The sequence below is a fragment of the Sinohyriopsis cumingii genome, unplaced genomic scaffold (genome assembly GCF_028554795.1).
Source record: "Sinohyriopsis cumingii isolate HCF-2022 unplaced genomic scaffold, ASM2855479v2 utg001387l, whole genome shotgun sequence".
Lineage (NCBI taxonomy): Eukaryota > Metazoa > Mollusca > Bivalvia > Unionida > Unionidae > Sinohyriopsis > Sinohyriopsis cumingii.
In genome coordinates, this window is record NW_028315991.1 from 585,001 (window position 1) to 592,500 (window position 7,500).

The window sequence follows — 7,500 nt, forward strand, 5'->3', positions numbered from 1 at the left end:
CTTTTCTCATATTGTTCCTAATTTAAATGTCGGCTAGTATGGTTTATGTGTTTGGAGGTTTCGTTTTAACTGAGTTAACAAAGGCTTCTAGATTTGCGATTGAGCCTTTTGGTGGGGTCCAACACGAGTCAGTCGAGGCTGATATTATCCTCTGATTTATTTTTTGCAGGCAGGGCAAAATGGGTTTTGAATCTCCAGCGGCGGCTACACTCTTCGGTGTCTTTTTGAAGCTTATCTCTGACGAATGTCTTTGGGCGGAGACAGAAACTCAAAAGCTCAGATGAAAGTTGCACTTCTGCCTCCGTATGTTCTACCATAGAGATATTAACTACTGTGTTCATACAAGCTGAATGACTTTTTGCTGCATATTGTTTGCGATTCTTCCTTTAATTCTAACTTTTCTTCTTAATTTTGTTTTCAGATGTTTTGTGAGTTATACATTTTTCAGCACTCTGGTTTAGTTGTAGAATAAGACTACATTTGTTTTGTCTCTGATTTTGTTTAGCTTTACAGAGAATCTTTTTGATCCTTATTTAATTTAGAGCAAAACGTTTGTAATTGTTCCTGTGTGGAAATTAAAGTGAACCCCACTATAAGTTTTTGAACTTCTGTTGATTTGACCAGATAATGATGTTTTAAACATCGCGTACTTTGGTCTGTGAGTTTCATGGACGCATTATTTTACTGAATTTGTTTGAGATCTTGACAATATTTTGGGCTTTACATGAATCTTAAAATCTTTAGTGACTGTGTTTAACTTTTGGAAATGGTGTAATAAAGTGCGATGGCGCATATGACGAAGTATGGCGATGGTTCTTTTCGTAAGGTTTTGCAAGTTTTCGTTATCGATTTGGACAGCGTCTCATACTACGGATTCAGCAAAAAGGTGAAGGTGAGAAGAAAGAAATCAAAACGAATACACAAAAGAGACACAAATTTCATGACCGAAAAGAACACAACAAAGGTAGATCGAGACACACGTGGTTGATAATATAAAGAATTCAAATCATATTGCGAATAACAGTTGTTTCAAGTGTACTAGATCCAGCTAGAGATCGCGTGTATAAGGGATTGATTAACAAAAACGCAGTCAACTGACAATGAACAGATTAAAACTACTTTCTCACTAGCCTACGCCCTTTCGATTCTAATTGAGTCTTTGCCAAAGGCAATCACAAAATAGAGGCAAGATAAACAATAAACACGCCAAGCATTGGAATTATAAAGGTCTCCTAAATCATATGGCGAATAACAGTCATTCCACGTGCACTGGATCTAGTAAGTATTCGTGTGTGTCAGGGAAAATATAGATAAATGAAAGAAACAGACAACGAACAGTGTAAATTAGTTTTATCTAGCTTTTGAGGAAATGTCAAAGGCAATTGCAAAAGATATAATCAAGCAAGACAGGGTATAAAAGCAAAGCAAATTAATGTACAAACCTTTACACGTCTATATTTAATGGTAGTATTGATTGTTAATTTTAGGCATCGTGCTTCATTTGTTTGAACTGCAGTGATAAAAAGTCGAAAGCGCCAAGTCTTTTAAAAACTAAATTTTTCACTGTTTCTTGTTTGGCCTGCGTGACACGTAAACATTAATATTGACGTATCGGCTAACTTCGCAATACATTTCTAAGGCTGAGATATGCTCTGTTTTGGGGCATGAGTGGATTTTAATAATAACGCACTAGGATAACGGTCCGACAGATCTGTCAATTAGGGTTAAGTGGAATAAATGACTCGGTTGAAAAAAGCCAGAGACAAATATTGGGAGCTCTTGAGCCATTTGGAAAAGATGACATAAAGTGATATTTTCAACAATAATTATTAATAAAAGCGGTCAAAAGAGAATTGTTATGACTTCGATCGGAGTATTACAATTTTGGTGGTAAGAGAAAATTAATTCGGATTGGCTGAGTTAAAAGAGGGGGAGAAATTAGACAGTACAAGTTTTTCTGCCAAAAGGGAAGTCCAAGAGACACCGTTGAAAGTTGATAAGTAATTTCTATCGTTAAATAAATCGTCTAAGGGACGTGGGTCTGGAAGAATTTGAGAGACCCGGAGCCAGAGATAGATTCGGCTTCATAGAAAAGGAAGCGATTCTCAGGAACGCACAAGATAATTCTCAATCACATACAATATTGTTACGAGTCTAGCTTCGTACAAAAAAGTAACAAAAAGAGTGAAGGAAACAAGCTTTGTAAAATTTACAAGTTTACACTGTAAAATTACCAAATAATTTATTTCCATAGAATATCACGTAAAAAAGAGGATAAAAGAAAATACGGTTTACGAATCGAAACTAAAACTAATATTAGAATTAAAAAAACAGAAGTCCTAGTAATAAAAGGTCCTGAATGAAACTAAGTTCGAATCCCGATGAAATCCAAAATGGAAGACAATGAAGTCTGTTGTAACCTATAGAGTGCTATTATGTCAGCAGTTTCTTGTTGAATCACAGAAAATATTATTCCAGTTTTGAATTGAGTACAACTTCCAATAAATGTTTCTATCCAAGAATTTTGTAGGAGCATATATGTATTTCCAGGGGAAAGCATCACTTGAAATTCAATAACAAATCTATTCAACTCAAACTCATCACAACAGATGTTTGGAGCCCGACTGAACAATCTCTACAACGACAACAATTTTACACAAGTTTGAGACGCAAAACAGATTCCCGGATGTGAGTCAATCTTCTAGAAATCTAGAAGCTTGTAATACTAGATACTTGATTGATGTCACGTAGTCGAGGCATGGAGATAATTCCACTTAATGCATCTTACCCTGAGAAAGAATTTAAAAAAAAAATTAAAAAGTTGTTTACCAAAATTGCAACTGTTTTTTAATCAAAGTCAGAAACTAGATACAGTGTTTCTATTATTAAGTGCTTATCAATGAAATAAAAAAATGAGTTCAAACAGAACTTGACGGAATTTCTCGACAATGTCAAATCGAGTAAAAGAGTTACATTACAATAACATGCAATATAATTTGAAAAAAAATTAAAACTAACAAACAAACAATTAAATTAAATCAACTATACATACCAATATGCATTGGTGTAAGTTTGTAATTATTTGCTGAGTTTATTCGTTTTAAATTCATACATGAACTGTCCGTGAGTTTGGAAGCTAAGGGTTTTAATACGTTTGCCTCGGATTTCACAGGACTCGTGTATGATATGAATTTGTTCGAACTGATACGAATCTGTTTGAATTGCCTTATTCTAATTGTTTAGAAATCATGTATTGTAGGAATTTCACGCATTTCTCTTATACTAATTGTGGGAATTTATTTATTCGGCGTGTGTCACCCTAATTGCGTCATAGTTCCAGCTAAGAATACCAGTAGCGGCTATAAAAGACATACATTCTCGTTAGTAGGATTGAATTAAAATTATCATGTTGCGAACTGACAATATCTTACTTAGTTCTGTTGAATTACAATAGAACGACATACGAAGTCAAAAGTTTTGAAATATTGTTTGATTCCAGGAGAAGAAAAACCTGACATATTTAGGTTGCGTATTGTTAGTAGGTGGTGTGAAGATGTCTGAATCCCCATCTTTATGTTGCTTCGGTTATTGATATCTAGTAGATGACTGGCCACGGTGTTATTGCTCGAAACTATTAAGCAATAAAATAAAATATGAAATTAATGGATAGAATAACAAAAATATGGGCAGAGATATAGAATAAAACTGTGGTATCCCCTTTATGCAAAATATAACAGCTGAACTATGCCTGGGGACACACCTTACAAATGCTAACCAACTAGAGTTTTAGTTGAATGGCATGACTGGAGAGAGAGAGAGAAGGAAAATAAATACGGCAAAGCTAACCTGCCACCAACAGTAATTTGGAAAGGACCAGAATCATTCAGGTTGCTTATGTAACTAAGTTAATTGTTACACTTTGCATATGGGGACACGAGAGGTTCTATTATATAACTTTGCTCAGATCTCTGTTATGCCATCCATTAATTTTATATGTTATGTTATTAATTACTTGATCTGGGCAGTAGCATCGTGGTCGATCATCAAGATAAAGATAACCAAAGCACCATATATATATATATATATATATATATATATATATATATATATATATATATATATAAAGAATACAAATCATATTGCGAATAAAATTCCTTTTAATTCATTGGATCCAGCAAGGAATCACGTGTGTCAAGGATTGATTAAGACAAATGCAAGGAAATGTCAAGGAACAGTGAAAAACTAGTAACTAATTAGCATGAGTGCTTTCGACTCTTAATGAGTCTTTTTCAAAGGCAAATACAAAACATAGACAGACAAACAAAATTTAAACAGGAAACCGTTTACATTACATGGCTGTTTCTACAGGAATTAAATATTTAACTGTATTATGTTTCAACTAGTTTATTTCATCTTGTTGAGGATGATGGGAAAAATTTTATTGGCCTAGAAATCGATGATCCATAATGACATCTGTTATTTTAAACAAATTTATGTAAACACAAATTAGATCCCCGATATTTCATATAGTAGTAGTTATAAGCAACTAAGCAAATTTAGAGAATTTTTTAAAAGAAAATATGTCGGCTACAAAAGATAATTTATTTGTGCTGTCTTTCTCTAGTCGTCTTGGTTTAAACAGCTTTGTTGGAATGTTCTAAGGCGTCGTATCCAGTAAGATTTCTTTTCTTTCCTTGTTACAGAACTCCTGTTGGCGTTTTGAACAATTGCAATAAGTGTTATGTCACTGGAAGTGTGGCATGGGGAGGATAAGTGTTTTGCGACAGGGCTTCTGTACAGCTTCTTTGTCATCCAATCAGATCTATGAAGGTTGATCCTTTTGTGTAGCTTTTCTGTTTCTCAGATATACTGAAGGCTACATATCTTACATGTGATGAGATAAATTAGATTCTCTGTTTATGCAGATTTTGTTTCGACAATGTTTGTTTAGCTTTCTTCTAGTCACTGTGTTAGAAAGTGTCCTGGTCTCAATCATATATTGACAGGCTTTGCCCCTTTTATCACATCAGGGGCCAGAATGATTAAGGTGGTATTAATTAGTAATTGGCGTAAGCTTCGCCCTCACTAGATGTCCTTGAGGTCTTTTGGTCTCCGGTAGGCTACTACAGGATTTTTTGGGAGGATTAACTTCAGTGCGTTCGACGATTCCACGATGGGACAGTGTTTCCCCAATGATTTTACCTACTTTGCGATGGTCTGGATGGTAGGTCAGGATAAACTGAGTCCTATCAGCCGTATAGGTCTGCCCAGGTTTGTCCGTGGAATGGAGGTAGAATATAAAATCTACCTGCCCTTGGGTTTTCTGGGCTTAAGTACGTTCTCGTTTGCTGGTCTGTGAGGCCCGATTTGATACGCCTCATCAATAATATTAATGATGGTTTTTGCATATTCCAGTGTTGGATCATGGTATAATTTGGTAGAACATAGCGTCACTTAGTTGTCTACTTGCTTCACTGATGTAGACTTCCCTATTCATAACGACCACAGCGGAACCCTTATCTACAGGCTTAATTATGATGTCTGTTATGCTTTTCGGTGAGTGTAGGGCATCTGTTTCTTCTTCTGTCAAATTAGAGTATATGTTAGTGTGGTTGATGTGTATGGAAGTGTCGTTTCCAACTGAGTTGATAAAGGCTACTAGATTCAGAATTGGACTTTTTGGTGGGGTCCAGTTACTTTTCTTTTTGAATATGGGTTGGTCGCAGTTGATATTTTCCTTGATTTATTTATTGTGTGCAGGGCAAAATTGGCCTTGAGTCTTAGTTGGCAGCTTAACTCTTCGGTGTCCTTTTTCATCTTCCCTCTGTCGCATGTCTTTAGGCGGTAACAAATACACAAACCCTTCGATAAAAGTTATATTTCTTTCTCCGTACCTTCTAACTTTGAGATATTGACCACTGTGTTATATACATGAGTGTAAATATATATAAATATATACTCATTTACAATGGAGTGAATCTACCTACTACATTCGTGCTGACAAATAATGTTTTATTAACTGCACCCAACCACCATCTTATATAAACCGGTGTTTAACAGAAATGGACAACCACGAAACCCCTTCAAGATTCATCACAAGTGCACAACTTAAACACTTAACTCCATAAATTTTCTTCTTTATATTATACTTTATATCAAGGACTGGAAAGAAGACTTATACACATTATTAATTTTTGATTAGGATGTCAACTGACTGCATTATTCAACTAATAAAGAATGTATTTGCCCTTTTGCATTGTTTGCTTCATATATAATATATAGACATATATAAGACCTGATGCATAGGTTTCTGTTCCGTTTCCGATATATGTTTACGTGTTAATCTCCTCTTTGTATCATGATCCGTAAGCCACAAAATAATTTGCGTAAGGATAATAAATATTTATAATAAATATGTATATATCAATTCATATGCACTAAAACACTTTTACGTAAACTGTTTCCCTTCGCGAACAATTCCTTTCCTCCTCTACAATATGCTTTACAACATTAGACAAACCTATAAGATAAAAAACATATAATAATATTATTACAAAAACGAACACCATGAAATTAGAAGGAGAAAAAAAAACATTAAAAACTAAAATACATGCTGAGAATATTTCAGGTAGGAAACATTATTGGGTATTTAAGTTTGTTCCTGCAGTCGAAATAAGTGAGTTTTGAGAGCCCTCTTAAATGTGATCACTGTGTCTTTGTGTCTAAGTTCAGTGGGCAATTCATTCCATGTTGCTGGGCCCGGTATGCAAAAGAACGCTGTCCATATGACTTTGTTTTCATAGTGGGAATAATGAGTATACGATTGTCAGAGGCGGAGCGTAAGTATCTTGCTGGTGTGTACACAAGGGTGAGATCGGATAGGTATGTTGGACTAGAGGCCGACAGTGAAACGTAGCACAGCACAGAGAACACATTTTGTGTTTGATTCTGGATCGAATGGATAGCCAGTGTAGGGTACAGAACAGCGGGGAGGTGTGCTCTGATCGTGGTACTCTATGATCCGAGCAGCTGTGTTTTGAACTTTTTCAAGTTTCTGGAGTAGATATTGAGATGAACCAGACAGAATTGAATTACAATAGTCCAGTGTTGAAAGTACTAATGAACACACATTATTTGTTTGAGGTAAAGGATGTGAGTGAGAAAATCTTTGTGTTGTGATCAGAATGGCCTCAGTTTTATCATTATTCATCTGCAGCTTGTTACATGTCATCCATGATTTCATATCAGAAATGCACCTCTCTATACCTTGGATGATGGCATCAACTTCAGTTGTGTGGCTAGATTTGCATATTCGGGTGTCATCTGCGTACAATTGGTGAGATACTGGATGATGATCTATGACACTTGAGAGCGACTGAGTGTACAGAATGAAGAGAACAGGTCCAAGAACAATCCCCTGTGGAACACCACAACATAGATCAACTGGGTTGGAGTGTATTCCATTTGCAGATACAATTTGTGTCCTGTTGACCAACTAGG